The 17,070-nt window shown below is 47.0% G+C and overlaps 1 protein-coding gene across 1 annotated transcript in view; it reads right to left on the bottom strand.

Moving 5' to 3' along the window:
- SND1 (staphylococcal nuclease and tudor domain containing 1) overlaps positions 1-17,070 on the bottom strand; it is a 419,819-nt gene that overhangs the window by 43,381 nt on the left and 359,368 nt on the right. The window lies entirely within an intron of this gene.

Raw genomic sequence — 17,070 nt, 5'->3', positions numbered from 1 at the left:
GTGGCCTCATCCTGGTGCACCCAGAGCTTCTGCTGCCTGTGTTCTCTGAGGTCCAGAGACGAACAGGAAGAAGAGAAGCGCAGCCCCTAGGTCCCACCACACTTGACAGCTAGAATCTTTTTAGTGGAGGAGATGGAAGGCGGGGGAGGGGTCTCCTCCTCATCTCCCGTCATAAAGATGTCCGCCAGCAACCCCCTCACGTTAAGGATAGGTGAATGGGGGCACAAAGGTTGACATGACATGAAAGAACATCCTCTCTTCCAGCTTCAAGACCAGCCCTGGAAGGCCCCAGGAATGAGAGAGGGCTCGGGAGAAGCAGAGCTGCAGGCAAGGGCGAGGGCCTGGAGACATGCCAGGAAGAGAGAGGACCAGAGCAACAGGGAGAAGGGGTCAAACAAGGCCCGGAGGAAAGAGGAAGGAGAGGGGGAAAGGAGGGTGGAGGAGGGGAGGGTGGGAGAGTGACCCCAGACCTGTTTCCACACCGTCAGTGGACGGAGGACAATGTGCTTTTTTAGAGGCTTATAGACTGAATGAAAATAGGGACTTCCCTGGTGCTCCAGTGGCTAAGACGCCATGCTCCCAAAGCAGGGGGCCCAGGTTCAATCCCTGGTCAGGGAACTAGATCCCACATGCTGCAACCAGAAGTTCGAGTGCTGCAACTAAAGATTCTGCATGCCACAACCAAGACCTGGTGCAGCCGAATAAATAAGTAAACAGTTAAAAAAAAAAGTGAAACAGCTCAGAGTAGGGGGTTCTCATTTCATCTCTGCCGCTAGCTGTATGACTTTATGGTAAATCACTTAACTTCACTGGAATTGTGATTTCATCTGGGGGTGGGGGGGGTGGGATTAGACTTCTGAGTTTCCTTCCAGCTCTCAAACACTCCCATTCCAACTTCTGGCTCTGCACCCTGAAGTTGCACATCCAGTTCAATCCCTTTGGTGTGTTCCTCTCCTGCTGGGACCAGGGCCAAAACTACTCTGGTGCAGGCCCTTGTCTTCTGATTTTAGGGCTCTGCTCCTCTATTTGTCTCTCTCCGAGCTCTGGGGCTCTGCCAAGAGGGGTTGTCTCTTCTGCCGCTAGATTCCAAAACTGATGTCTTCCCTGCTCAAGTCCCACTGAGTAACATCAAGCCTCATCAATTCACTGGCAGTTGATGGGTCCCCAAGAACAGATGAGATGTTGTCAGAAAGGAGACAGGCAAATGCTAGTCTGACCTTTAAAAAGGGAAAAAAGCATGGAGCAAAGAAAAGGAAAGATGGTGAAGTCCATGAACCACAGGTAAGAGAGCTTAAAGTCTGTCCTGGACCAAATCCCAGAAGCAGTGGTTGAAATGCAGTTTGTGAGTTCTTAGAAAGAAGTGATTATTAAGAGATGACATGTTCATGAAAGCTAAGTCAGGCTTAACCTCATTCCCTTTGCAGGTAGGGTCACTCAGCTGTAAAATGAAGCGTCTATCATCACCCTGCCTTTTCCAAGGGACTGAATTATTTCAGGTGGGGCAGTGACAGGACACTGAATGACAATTACAAACTGAGTTAAGGAAGAAGTTCTGGTTTACTGCTAATCTGCCTTTAGCATCTCTAACAAAAACAGAGTGGACTTCAGGCTCAGAGCCTCGCAGGCAAAGAGGATTTAGCCAGAGTTCACTAACACTGATCTGCAATCTCAGTATTTATTTTTAAAATTTCCTTTCATTTATGATAAGTGATGTGCTTCCATTTAAAAAAGTTCCTTTTAAAATAGTTTCAGAAAGAACAGGGTGATTTAAGGAAAAACATGAGGAGATAACAGTACAGAGGCTATCTGGACTTGGCAATAGCACATAGATGGTATAATGGACACCTGAAGTTTGGGAGATCTGGCTGTAAACTAAATGCAGCTGGCCAACAGCAGGGCTGGAACCACTTGGTGGTACTTCGGCTGCCCGAGTCTACAGGCACCGGCTGTGGGAAGGTCTGATGGCTGCCACTCAACAGCCATTTCCCCTTCCCCCTGCTGGCAAGTCTCTGCCCTTTTTCCCTGGGATATCTGCGTGTGACTCAGGAAAACACAAACTGATCTAAGTTATTTTTTGTGCCCTGGGACTTGCTGACAGTTGAGGGAAACCTATGCACTTCTTCATAGAATAGTATTTTTGGATACATTAATTAAAACACATAGGATTACAAAGGAAATGAATTACACCGAAAGTTACTAAAATATTAAAAAAAAACCCCACCCACGTCAGGGTTTAGTCAATATATGTACTTCTTCATTAACACACCAAATAACAAGATTGAGCAATAGGTATGACATCTAAAATCTCAAGGCAGTGATGAGTCAACACCGTGTTGAAATTCCTGTAACTACTGCAACATGATATAAAATTACTTGTGATTTCCATTGGTGATAAAATCATAGGTACACTAGTTTTACTGTGATTTTTGGCTTACATTCACATTCAAAGGACATGTTAACTTTGAGTTAGAGGTTAATAAAAATAAAGAGATAATTTTCTCCCATCCAAATTCATGGAGCCTTTGAGTACCTGGTCTCAGTCCATCACTGGGGCTGGGAAGCAGAGTTCTCTTTCCTGGTCCCACAGTTTAGTACTGTCGTCCAAATCTGGACAGTGAGATAGGAGAGGAAGTCAGGTGAGAGGCATGTGGGGAAGGACTTCTCTGCTTTTAAAAAGAGATGCAGAAGCAAGACACTGCTGCTTCTCCTGACTTTGGAGACTGGTGTGTGGGCATGCAATGCCTGGCGCTATGGCAACCATCTTGCAGGCAAGGAAGAACTGTGGCCAAGCTGAGGGAATGGCTCAGCAGAGAGAGGAACAACCAAGGTGCCTGAGGCTGACCTGGGGCCACATCTCAGTTAGATAGCCCATCCTGGAGCCACCCTACTTTGGGGCTGACCTTCTATGTGAGGTTCGTCTCCGCATCAATGGTCTATTACTTGCAGCACGAGACACTTATAGCCTAAAGTGACCTATGCGCCTTCCCCATAGTTAATGCGTCTTCTTTAATCTCCATGATGAAACTAGCATTCCCTAGCGTTTCTGAGTCACGGGAGTTGCTCTCTGTCCCAAACCAATCTCTGTCATTTCTCCCCCCAGTCTCTCAGGGTCCTCAATGTACAACTGAAGAGTTGCCATCTAATGAGAACTGACAAGGTGGAGGCCACAGGAAGGGCTGATGCCAGGAGAGCTCTTGGTAAAGGGTGCCACCCAGAGCATCGGCTCAGAGCTCTATTTCGGTGCAACAACTTGGGTGGGGCAGAGGAGGAGTCAGGGTGAGGAAAAGTCAGTTTAAAGAGGAGGGCACAAGTGGGGTAGGAAAGCCAAGATATGAAGAGAACATCTAGGTTTCCAGATTCTGGTTCTGTTCAAATATCAGGACTGACACCACACCAGTTCTCTACATGAGATCCCTTTTCTTTTTTCCCTTCCCTCCCCATCACATCTCTGCCTCTAGCTTCCAATCTATCGAGGTACACATTCCTCAACACACAGCCACAAATCTGATAGAAAGCTTGCAGAAGATATCAGACAGACTGTATAATCTCTGCTAATCCTGTAATCAGAAGCTAAACCCAGGACACAAGTGGATTTGAAAGTAAGGCTTTTAGAAACTCAAATGGCATTAGCAGGCCACAGAGACCAATGCATGCAGTGACTGAGTGAAGCCCATCAACCCAGAAGCAGGTTTGTCCCTTCTACTCCATGTGAGCCCTGGGGAAAAAGAAAGGACTGAAGGGGAATGGGCTGTTATTCCTGAGGACGACAGCAAGGCCATCCCAAGTCCCTTGTCGCAGGCTCTCTGAAATGGTAAGTCTGGGAGTAGGAGTGAGAGGAAGAATAAAAGGCGGGGGAGGTTAGGAGCAAGGGAAGATCAGCCCATTCCTTATTCTGCTGCCGCTGCTGCTAAGTCGCTTCTGTTGTGTATGACTCTGTGCGACCCCATAGACGGCAGCCCACCAGGCTCCCCCATCCCTGCAATTCTCCAGGCAAGAATACTGGAGTGGGGTGCCATTGCCTTCTCCATTCCTTATTCTAAACCCCCTTTTATGATCTTCTTTGGGAGAAAAACAACGGATTCCAGCAAAGCGAGAACAGGGAAGGCGTATAGGAAGAAGCACATTGTACACGCACAGGGCCCGTGCAGAATATTCCTTGGTAACCAGCTTTCAAGTCACTGGTTTCAGAGTCTCTGCTCACACCTGACCTGCTCTAGGGGACAAAGGTCTCTGAAACAGTCAGGGCTACATTTGTCCACAAAGCTCGTCTCATCGGGAGCCTGCCTGCCCCTTGGTGGATGGGGCCTGAGCAAATCTTTCTGTGTTACCCATCAGGGCCACATAGCTCCTTGATGGCGCTGTGTGGAGAAGTGATTAACACACCAACCACAAGTGCCACAGGCCCCAGGGAGGCGGAGGGGCCCTGGAGACAGGAGGCGGCTTGGGAAAAACTTCCCTTCAGCCGAATGGAAATACTTCACTGGTTTTCTTGTCCACTGAGTCTGTGGGTGGGTCGCTGTGCGGGGCCATGTCCCTCTTCCTTTTGGGGACCAAACGTTCCTCAGGAGAAGCTGAGTTGGGGCCAGTGCAGGAGACCCTATTCTGTTAGCTTTGGTCCCTGACACAGCCCCTCTCAGGCTCACAGCCCTTCCTAGAGGTTTCTGAAAGAAAAAGATTTAAAAAGTTGTCTGGTTACGCTGTCATATTTAATGGGCACCCTTCAGAAGAGCTGCAAAGTTTAGTATAAGTACAATGTTTACAACAAGTACGATTATTTCAGCAGACTAATATGGGGAAACCATATGTTTTGACATATTTGTCCAGGTGACCATCAGGCCCTTGATCGGTATCTTAAAAACAAGACAAAAGGGTTTCTAACCCTGGCAAAGGTGGAACCGGGATGAGAAACCCAGGGACACTGAAATACAGGGAGACAGGCACAGCTCTGAGATGGACCGAATGATGGGCCAAAGCTCAGCCATCCTTTCGGCTTCTCTCACAAAGAGAGGACAGAGCAGCCTAACAGAGATATATATATGTCAGACCCCTCCCAAAGATGAGAAACCCCCAACCCTCTGTGTGCCAGGACCACTGTCCTCCAGGCACCCATGTGAGTCTTAAGAAAAATCCCTCAACACCTACTGAAGTCTTCTCCTTCCTAGAAAACAGTATTTAACAAGAATGGTCTTATTGACTGAAGCAAGCGAGTGAAGGTTACGTGTTTAGAAAACTCATTAATAACAAACACCATTCTTAAAGAGACAGACTCAGACAGAGAGAGGAGCTGGCAGGAAGCCCATCCCTTAAGCTGCCCTGAACATGGGGCAAGCTTGCAGATGGTGGTGCTGAAGGCCAGAGGCTGGCTTGGCCTCCAATCAGAGCAGGAGTTCATCTTCGTCTCAATTTGATGAAGATGTTTACCCAATAGCTCCCAGAGGTACAAGGCAGAGGGTCTCATTTCTGTCCTTTTATAGACAGTGGGAGCAAATGATTGCTTTAATTGGTTAGGAAATCAGAAGGCTCAAGCCAACAGAGGATTCTACTCTTTGTTGGGCAGGGCCCCACTAGAGTAGAGTGTTGGACACAGGCCCCATCTTCTTCTTGGAGGTTTCCACTAGAGGGGAGAACCAGAATGCCTCTGACTTGTTGGTTGGTTAGTCTTTTCATATTCATCTCTCTCTCCTTCACTTACTGGCTCGTGTGTACACATGGCCTTGAATGGGTCCCCTGGACTGGCATTGGGAGGCAGACTGTCAGATGCCAGGACAGGAAGGATGGAGATGAAGCTGCTCTGTGTGCCTGGGACCCCAAGATGGTCTCCCCTTGGGGAGCAATCCCCAAGGGCTCAGAGCCAGCTCCGCAGCACCACCGAGCCACCAGGCCAGAGAGGCCAGTTTTTGGGGGCGGGGGAAGCAGGGAGAGAAGGTGTCCAGCCCAGAGACCGCTCACTTACACAAAGAATCCTTTCAGAGTTACTGGCTGGCAGGGCTCCTCTCAGACTTTTTTTTTTTAAGGGCTTGTGCACTGAATACAAATCAAGCAGCTTCACTGGGCTGTCACACAAACTGGCCCCAGACCCCAAGATAGTGACACAGAATGGGGGCTCCTCTAGCCGAGTGGCCAGCATTCAGGCATCACAGTAGGAGGCGCCCAGATCCCCAGCTGGTGGTCCCACAGAAGTGGGGCCTCAGCACCTCTTATCAGAAGCAGAGCCATTTCAGTCTGGTGTCCTTCAGAAAAACAGTTTCAAGTAGACCAACACGACAGGTTCCCAAGAGCATGCTGCTTAGCATTCCTGGCTGGTAGCAAGGAAAAACTGAAAAGACCGGGATACTCAGCCGAGGGGCGGGGGTGGGGGGTGGGTAGTGTTCTGGGGTAAAGGACAATGAGGTAGTCCCGTTATCCCTGTGTAAAAACAAACAAATCTACCTCTCCGCTGTGGCCAAATTCAGAACTGCGTGTGAGAGGGGCCAGACCTGAAACACACACACACAGAGTACGGCTAGGATGGACAGATGAAGCAACCAACAAACGGGGGAATTCTAATTCTTCCCTCTACATCTGCTAGAGGAGCTGAAGGGCCTAGCTTCCCTTACTTCACATTCACTCACCCCTAGTTCCTCTAGACAGAAAGGTGATTTCCCCTGGAAGCATGTGCAGACAGAACTGTATCTAAAGCCACAGATTAAGAGCCGGCTGGGGGCTGGGGAGATCTCACTCCTGAACAGGCTCGTGCAATGAGAAAGGAAGGCGGCCTCTAGGAACCTGGGTGTCAGCCAACCCACCCATCGGTCGTTCCATGACTCATGGGGAAGCCAGTGGTATGGGCTCCAGGCAAGGCTTCTAAGGGTAAGAGCCTGGCCTTTGGCTGAAGGAGGGGGTAGGCTGAGGATGGTCACAACAGCCACTGAGAGACAAAATTCAAGCCCGCATTTTCATTCTCATTCGAGATCCTCCAAGTCTCCCTCAGAAACTCCTTAGATGAGACAAATGAACCCACCTCGCCAGGCCAGTACTGAATGATGAGCTGAGGCCATACCAGGCGCAAGGAAGAGAACCCAAGCTATGGCTGAAGCGGACAGCATAGAACTGGAACAATTAATGAGCTGCGTGAGGCAGCCTGACGGCCAAAGATGCTGATCCACAAAGAAAGTAAACAGCAGATCAAGACGCCTGGCAGAGAGAAGGCAGTGCCAGCTTGGCACTACTCTGTGAACTGGGGGGATCAGAACGGCTGGGAGGCCACGAAACACCTACACGACACGGTGGAAAAGGACAACAAGTTGCAAGCCAAACTGAACAGATTAAAACCACAGAAAACGTTCCAAATTGAGTGTTTCTTAAATTCGGTCAGAAATGTTCGAGGGTAGGTACAGAAAGTGTGTTCCCATCTCGTTCACTCTCCCTAAACTCTGAGGTACCCTCTGAAGCAGGGAGCTGCTCCACAAAGGGCCCCAGAATATTCCTCAGAGAACAGACCTAAGCGATGTGACTGTTTTCTAAACAAATTCTATGACACACCCATGGTCAAGGAAAATGGAGTCACAACATGAGGAGAATCATCTTTCCTCAAGGCAAACGGGACAGAAAGTCAACAGCAAAGCTGGAGAAGGACCCAGGTGGCCAAGCTCCCAGTCAGACTCTCCACACAGCTGTCCGCTCCCCTCTCTACCCTCCCCTAGTGTTTTAAATTAAGAGTCTGTGGATGGAATTATTTTTTCTTTAGCCATGCAAAATCCAGGGATGGACAGCTCATAGATATAAGGACCCTGGGCAGAACCTCTGGGCTCCTCTCGTGGCCCAGCTGGGTGCCCACCGACTGCACTGTAGCTCAGGCGCTCAGTGGGATATTTATAGCTGCCTTTAAATTTACCCGACTCTCCATAAAGCGAGGTAATGGGGCGCCCTTTACTGCTGCTCGTAGTGATTGTCCTAACATTCTTTAATTAGCAAAAAGCGTTGGCACAGCCACTTCAAAGTATTTGATCTTACGGTCCTGGTGTTCCCTATTTCAGGCTCAACAGCCCTCACTCCCTTTGGAGAAAATGTACTTTAGCAAATTTGAAAATGACAGGCACATGTGTCCATGAGCACAAAGAAGCATATTTGTATACCTACTCTCACACTTCTGCTCACGCTTCACAAACCCACAACTGCCAGGAGCCCATGAGCCTCGATGATACTTCCATAAAACTCCTGCTCATCAATCTGTCATCAAGGGGATCTGAATTTTAAAAACTGAGGACTGGTGAAACCTTAAGGTCATCAGGATCTTCCTTTAACTTCTATTAAAAAAAAAAAAAAACTGGTTGTCTCACGCCTATCTTTTTCAAAGATTTATGGAGTAGGGTTAGGGTTCTTGACACACCATTAGGGAGGCCTGAACTCCTATTCACTTGGGCCAAAAAATAGTACTCTTCCTTCTGAAATAATTAATTTCCCACTACGATCGAGGTGTTGGGCACAAGATGGGGAAGGTCTCTGCTTTTATGGGATGTGCAAGTAAATAAGATAATTTCAGATAATGGTACATCAAATAAGAGAGTAAAATCCAGGGATGTGACTATGATTGATGGGGCTACTAAAGTAGTCTAAAGACAGGGTAGTCATGGAAAGTCTCAAGAGACCTGCTCAAGAAGAAGCTGACCACCTGAAGATGTGGGGGAACATTCCACACAGAACAGTTATATTTGTGTGTAACTGCAGGCATGGGTTCTTGGTTAAGGATCCAATTTGTGCTGGAGATCCTTGAAAAGCCATTTGCTCATAACTCTCACTCCTAAAGGAGAGAACCAGCTCAGAATATTCCAAAACAAAGAAGAGCAGCTCAGCTGAAGGGTAGGGGTCGACCAGAAAGATGATAAAACACGAGAGCACAGGAACAGCCAGGGCACATAGCTGAGGGCCTGTGGTCCACGGGGCACCGTTTGTGCATGTTTGTGTCACATGTGCGTCTTTTTTTTCTCCTGGCCCACGTGGCATGCAGTTCCCTGACCAGGATTGAGTCCAAGGCCCCTGCATGGGGAGTGAGGAGTCTTCACCACTGGACCGCCAGGGAAGTCCCTTGGCGGTTATTTGAGTTATGAGGGGGAAGAACACTGGAGCATTCCAGGCAAATCAGCAACATAACCTGGTACAGCGTCATGAAGATTGTTGAGGTGGCTGCACAGAATAGACTTCGAGGGAAAGAGGGAAAAATCTATGTCTTGAATACTTTAACTTCTAGTTTTGAGTAAATATTCTGTGATAGAAGATGTTAACATAAGAGGAGGCTGGGTGAAGACCACAACCTATAATCTGAGTATGTTTAACCTGTCTCTAAGTCTAAAATTATTGCAAAACTAACTGTTAAAAACAGTGAAAAACACCTGATATCTTAAATGAAGAACTGAAAGGCCTAAATTAGGGGTAATACCAAAAGCAGAGAGGAAAAAATGAAAGGAAAAAAAAAGGATTCTCTCAGAACTGACTTTGGTTAAAAATATTTCCCTTGTATACTAGTTTCCTTATTTTTAATACTACTGCTACTACTAGTATTACTATTAGCTTAAGACTGATGGATTTTCCTTACTTGCTGCTGGTTAGATAATACCACAAAATAAGTACAGTTGTCAATCCCAATATACACACGCAGAATCTGAAGTTTAAAGAAGTGACTCACATACACAGCATATACAAAGTAGACAAATGGAACCATGATTTGAACCCAGGTTTCTCTGATTCCAGAATACTTTTATAACCTCCACACAGTATAATACCCAGTAGTAGGTATGCATGCATGAAAGTGAAAGTGAAGTCACTCAGTCGTGTCTGACTCTTTGTGACCCCATGGACTGTAGCCTACCAGGCTTCTCCGACCATCGGATTTATTCATTCACTCTGTCTCTCTCTCCCTCTTTCATTTAACATGTTTTCTAGGACTCAGCTGGGGGAAATGAAGTGTTTGGGCTTTCACCAACCAAAACATGAATAAACTGAATAAATGTATAAAACCACTGTGTATTTGTGTATAACTGCAGGCATGGACTCCTGGTTAAGGATCCAATTTGTGCTGGAGATACTTGAAAAGCCATTTACTCATAACTCTCACTCCCACATCTGCATTTACATCTGCTAGGCTCTGATCTTTAGGCTTTTCTTAAATCTCCAGTGAGTGTGAAACTCAACATTTCTGTGACTTAGCTTTGCCATTTTGTAGCAGCGCCAAGTAGTACTTCTAATACTACTGGTAAACGCTTAGATGTTCTAAGATCTTTGGGATAAAAACCAATAGGCCATATAAAGAGTGAGAAAAGTATCACAAAGAGGAATCGAGGCAGATTTTGTGAGTTTCTCTGGTCTACCTGCCCCCTTCTCTTGGTCCACGTGATGATTCCTGTTGCACTGACTCAGGGAACCTGCTCACTTTCCAAGGGGAAGACCCAGTGGCCACATCACCCATACTTGGCTGCTCTCCTTTCCCCCTCACAAGCACAAGAACACAGAGGACACATGCTGGTGATTAAGATATACCCTCCCCCTTCTCTTCCTAAGTGGCACACATCACATTATCACAGTGGTTTAAAATTTGAATGCTGAATAGATTTGAGATTGAAACCAGACTCTTGTCACTGCAGTCAGCTGAATGGACCCCAGACAGATAATGCCCATGCCCCAAACCCCAAACCTGTAAATGCTACCCGATATGAAAGAAGGGTCTTTGCAGATGAAATTAAGTGAAGGGTCTTTGCAGATGTGATTAAGTTCGACACCATCCTTGCTTGTCCAGGTGGGCCCTAAATTCAACGGCAAGTGTCCCTATATGTCAGAGGAGGCAGACAGGGGAGGAGAAGTCAACATGACCAAGGGGATGGCCGTGATACAGCCACAAATCAAGGAACAGGACGGTCACTGGGGCTGGAACAGACAAAACGCCAAGCACAGATTCCCCTCTAGGCCCATTGGAGGGAGGCTGGCCCTTTCAGATTTTGCACTTTTAGCCTCCAGAACTGTGAGAGAATAAATTTCTGATTTTCTAAACCACCAAATATGTGGTAATCTGTTATGTCAGCTTTAAAGTCACTTACTAGCAATAAAGTTACTTACTAGTTCTGTGATTCGGAGAAAGCTTCCTAAATTCATCTGCAAAATGGGGAATCTAGGTACCTCCATTGCAGAGCTGTTGTGATGATCAACATGGGAACCAACCAATGCTCCGGGCAATGTTGCCGTCAACATCACTGTTGTCATTGCCACACGAAGGCAATTAAAGGGAAGGATAAACCACAGGGCTTATAACAGGCTAGTGCACCTGAAGAGTACATTTCCAAGGCTTTTGGCTGGTCCTCTCCAGGCTGTCTGGCCACACTGATGATGGCGCTCAGAATGGGCACAAACTGTGTATTCCACAGAGGCAGTCATGAGGGCATTGGGAGGTTTCTCCCTCCCTCAGACCTGGCAGCCCAAAAAGAAACGGGAAGTCCTAGCAAACTAGCCTCAAAGAAGAGGAAGAGGCCTTGCCATGCTCTAGCTCTTTGCCATTCTTATGAAGCATCTTGTCTTCTCTAAGGCTTTCTGCAAATTGCTCTGGATGGGACCTGCCAGAAGAAGCTTTCTTGTCCATTTTCTTCCGACATCCTTCTTTACAGTTCTTGGCGGAAAGGGACAGTGGATTTTGAGGGCACTGGGAAGAGTGGGTAATTCTAGAACAGTTGTGTCACCTTGAAGCATCAGGCTCAAGGAATAAAACCCATTCCATTTTTATGGGTAGTAATGGCATGGCCATGGGCTCACTACAGGGTCACAGGCAAGAAAAACAATCTTGCTTTTTTGTAATGGTGACTTTATCCATTAAACAGAAACTTCATGACCCACTGATTCTTGAGGGATATCTGTGCAGGTGGGTGGAAGTGAAAGAAAGATGCAAACACACACACATACACACGTTTGTTGCCTTAGGTAGAAGGTGACTGTTTCCTTACAGACCATTTCTTACGTCTTGTCACTAATTCACCAGTCAACTGGTGTCTTTCCCTTTGTGAAGGTCAACTTCCATATTTTTCTTTCCTCCTATTTTCCAAATTTTTCCTTTTCCTTCTGTGGGGCTTTTTCTTTTCTTAGTTAAAATGGCAGCATAAAATGTATAAAAATAGACAAGATGCTTGAGTAGGGTTTGGCAGCCCGACAGTATTGCAAACAGGAGCCAGAGTTGCAGGGAGTACACATATGATCTTCCTGTCACGGATGGACCTACCTTAAGGGGTCCAAAAGCCTCCTGGAGGCAAGATAGTACCCTGCTCACTCCTGGCAAACCCTGCGAGGCATGGACATCTAGTGGCAACTGAGGATAATGCCTCAGGGATGCAGGTCAGGCTGGGGAGTGGTCTACTGTGCGCTTTACAGGAGCTCAATTATCCTGCGGGGCTTCCCAGGGGGCTTAGTGGTGAAGAATCTGCCCCTGCTGATGCAAAAGATGCACTGAACCCTGCCTGGGTGGGGAAGATGCCCTGGAGAAGCAAATGACAACCCACTCCAGTGTTCTTGCTGGGGAAATTCTATGGACAGAGGAGCCTAGCAGGCTGCAGGCCATGGGGTGGCAGAGTCAGTCACGCCTGAGCAACTGAGCATGCGTGCAAGTATCCTGGGTCCCCTAAGAGCCACTCCCCTGGATGACCGTTTCCTTCACTTCTTATTAGGGGTCCAAAGTCACTCAGAATGGCTGTGGAAGACCATGGTTAGCCTCACCCAACAAAGTATAATGAAGCACCTGCATACAGAAGCACAGAAGACAGACATCTGGAAGTGTCCTCAAGCCCCAGGTTTAAATGCCAATTAGCCACACACTGCCATCTTGGCTGAAGGGCTGAGCTCAGAATTGACACAGACTCTGATATTAATTAGTTGTGTGGCTCTAGCTAAGTCACTATGCCTCTCTGAACTCCATTAATAACATCTGTTAAATGAGAGGTTAAGTCCAGATGATCTCCAAGATCCTTTTTAGCTTTAACACTCAGTGACCTATGAGTCTTTTTAGTAGCTGGGAAAATACAGTCTGCTCTGCTTTGGATCTCTGCTTTGGCACTGTGGATCTCTTAGATTCAACGGAAAGAATCATCTGCTTCTCAACTTCGTGGCGCATATCCAAGACTTGGCTACAATCCCAAAGGATCAACCTTCTTCACAAAGCTTCGTATCTGGGGAAGGCTGGGAATCATGGACTATGAGAGCTGGAAGGAATTTTCTAGTCCATTCTTTTAATTCTAGTAATGAAGAAACTAAGGTTTAGACCTGTGTTAAGATTTGTCACATGTCTAATCAGTGGCAGAAAGGGGGACTAGAACTCAGGTGTCCTGCTCTCCGTGCAGGTTCCCAGCTGCTGACACAGCCTGGCCCGATCACTGGCTGGCTTCTCCAGCTCTATCACAGCAGTCTCTCTGTGGGAAACCACCAGTGAAAACACTCTCAGCAGAGGAGTTCTTCCTTCTCTCGTCTCCAAGTGTAAGTCTTCCTCTTCTTATTCGCTGATGGCACCGCTCCAAATCAAGGAACCACTCAGAATCAGGGACTACAAGGAGCAACAGGCAGATGCTAGATGGTGCTCGAGTGACAGGATCGGAGGTTCCAGTGTCACTTTCTGTTCAAAGGGGCTGTGTATGCTGCCACGGCCCCACAGCCTCCCTGGTCCAGTGGACAGTTTCCAAGGTGCTCCCTTAGCCTCACTGGCCTATCTAGAACTCCGTGGGCTGCATGAAGCTTGGGCAGACTCATCAATATCACTCACAAATATTTACCAGGAGACTGCCTCATTACTAAGTATTGGTTTGATCCTACCCTTCCATCCACCTCCACAACATTTGCTGGGCCTGGCGCTGAACACATGGGGCCTGAATTTGCCCAGATCAGCCAGGCAGCCTCTTCTTTCCTCGAGGGGGAGGGGCAGCCGTATTCCAGTGGACCATCCAGACCCAGGGCTAGGGTCTCCTCTGGAACTCTATCAGCTCAGAGCCAGCTGTGGCAAAGAGAGGAACTTCTCAATAGCAGATTTCTGATTCTCCTCCATGGATCCCTGACAGGCTAGATTCACAGCTCTGAGTAAGATGGGAGTGCCCAGCTTGAGGGCTTCCAAGGTGGCACTAGTGGTAAAGACCCTGCCGCCAACGCAGGAGATGCAGGTTTGCTCTCTGGATCGGGAAGATCCCCTGGAAGAGGGCATGGTAGCCGACTCCAGTTTTCTTGCCTGGAGAATCCTATAGACAGAGGAGCCTGGCGGGCTACAGTCCATAGTGTTGCACAGAGTCGGACACAACTGAAGTGACTTACCATTTACGCATGCACGTCCTGCTTGAAGCTGATGATGTGCAAATGGGGCTTAGTTAAGAAAGCAAACAGGGCCACTAACAACCCAGATGGAACTAATCTCCATTTCTTTCTTTGATCATTAGGCTGGTGCAAAAGTAACTGCGGTTTTGCATTATTGAATTTTGCTGTTATTGGAATATAGTCTTAAATAAATGTATGTTATACATCATTTTAATGTGCATTTCTCGCTTTTTCTTTTTTTGCAAATGACTTACTACTTGCTGTTTATTTTATATTTATTTTAGACTAGGGAAATGATGTTAGACAAAAAGCAAATTCAAGCCATTTTCTTGTCCGAGTTCAAAATGGGTCATAAAGCAGCGGAGACAACTCACAACATCAACAATGCAACTGGCCCAGGAACTGCTAGTTAATGTACAGTGCAGCGGTGGTTCAAGATGTTTTGCAAGGGCAATAAGAGCCTTGAAGATGAGTGCAGTGGCCAGCCATCGGAAAAGGATGACCAACTGAGAGGATCACTGAAGCTGATCCTCTTACAACTACATAAGAAGTCGCCGAAGTACTCAACATTTGACCATTCTACAGTCGGCAGAATACAGAATGGTTCAAATGCATTTGAAGTGAATTGGAAAGATGGAAAAGCTCTGTAAATGGCTGCCTCACCAGCTGACCACAAATCAAAACAATCACGGGTTTGAAGTGGCATCTTCTCTTATTGTATGCAACAACACAAACCATTTCTCAGATTGTGATGTATGATGAAAAGTGGATTTTATGCGACAACTGGTGACGATCAGCTCAGTGGTTGAACTGAGAAGTGCTCCAAAGCACTTTCCAAAGCCAAACTTGCATCAGAGAAAAGTCATGGTTACTGTTTGGTGGTCTGCTGCCAGTCTGATCCACTACAGCTTTCTGAATCCTGGTGAAACCATTGCACATCTGAAAAATATGCCCAGCAAACGGATGAGATGCACCGAAAACTACAATGCCTGCAGTGGGTATTGGTCAATAGAAAGGGTTCAGTTCTCCATGACAATACCCAACCTCATGTAGCACAACCAACGCTTCAAAAGTTGAATTAACTGGACTATAAAGTTTTGCCTTATCCACCATATTCACCTGACCTCTCGCCAATCAACAACCACTTCTTTAGGCATCCTGACAACTTTTTGCAGGGAAAATGCTTCCACAACCAGCAGGAGGCAGAAAATGCTTTCCAAGAGTTCATCGTATCCCAAATCATGGATTTTTACTCTACAGGTATAAACAAACTTATTTCTTGTTGGCAAAAATTTGATTGTAATGATTCTGATTTTGATTAATAAATATGTATTTGAGCCTAGTTGTAATGATGTAAAATTTAAGTCAGAAAGCACAATTATTTTTTCACCAACCTAACAATAATTCTTACGACTGAAACGAGTTAAATAAAGGATCTACTTTATCAGCCCCTCCTCTCTCTCCCTTCCTCCTACACACATCTCATACACCCTGCACTGAAGTTTTGTTTTCCTTTTATCTTCTGGGTGTGCTGCACAGTATATGGGATTAGTTCCCAGCCCAGGGATGGAACCAGGACCCCCTGCATTGGCAGCTTGGAGTCTTAACCACTGGACTGCCAAGGAAGTCCCTCACTGAAGTTTTTTACGCATTGTTCCCCCACCTTGCCTCTGCCATGAACTCTACGCAAAGTGAACATACTGAACATTTTTCTAACAGTGATGAAAACACCAAGCTCAGGATTTGAAGACTGGATTGAGATGCTGGCTCTGTTGCTTTCTGAGGGTATGACCTTGAGTATGTTATTTGCCTGCCTGAGCTCAGTACCTCCACCCACAAAATGGAGACAACTATGGTAACTGTGTCACCGGGTAAAGGAAGATTAAACAAGAACAGATCCATCCATCTAGCCAGCAGACAAACATCCCAGTAAATGACTCTTGAAGGAGATGAATGAAACCTGAGTTCTTATTGACTGGGAGAAAACTCTGGAGAATCACTTCTACTACCCAAGTTCTAGACATCTGAGCTCTGCCAGGGTTCAACGACTGGCTCCCCACTTACTATGTGATTTTAGGTCACATATTAACTATTAACGTCATTATTATTTGACTGCAAATGCATAATAAAATGTTGGTAAACAATGGGGAACCCAACTTGCCAACAATGGAACTGCTTTCACTCCATTCAAGGACTTCAAAAATTCCCTGGCATATTTAAGGATGTTTCAGGTTACTGGGCAGCAGAGAATGCTGAGATAAGGGTGTGGCACAACCCAGAGAGCTGAGAGATCCAGGACCTCCTCTTCTTAAGCCAATAGCTCACATGGAGGTGGTAGAAAAGCAAGCTTGCTAAGGCAGAGGGGGGCGGGGCACAAGGAAAGGAGCCTAGGGGTAAGCATCACTAAACCAATGCCATATTCTACCAGCTGGCTTTCCAGGGCTGAGCCACAGATGGCCCCACCCCCACTAGGCAGAGAAAGGGCCAGTCGTTTTCTCCAGTGGGAAAAGGCCGACCAAGTTCTGCTCCCTCTCCTACACTGGTCCATCCAATGCCCCGGAGTCTCCTCTCACCAGAAGTAGGGGCAGGTTGCTACGCAGTTCTTCCCAGGCAGTTCAGGCAACAAATAAGAGCTGGTTAAGCTCCTGGGGCAGAGGGTTTAAGACCCACTCAGTCCAAACTCTGGACACGGGGAGGGGAAAGGGAGCGGGCTGCAAAGAGTGAGAAGCCAGGGTTCCGCTGCATGAATGAACAACGGGTTGTGCCGTGGTG

This window comes from Ovis aries, chromosome 4 (genome assembly GCF_016772045.2).
Source record: "Ovis aries strain OAR_USU_Benz2616 breed Rambouillet chromosome 4, ARS-UI_Ramb_v3.0, whole genome shotgun sequence".
Lineage (NCBI taxonomy): Eukaryota > Metazoa > Chordata > Mammalia > Artiodactyla > Bovidae > Ovis > Ovis aries.
Note: the sequence above shows the minus strand (reverse complement) of the source record. Positions and strands in the feature narration are given on the sequence as shown.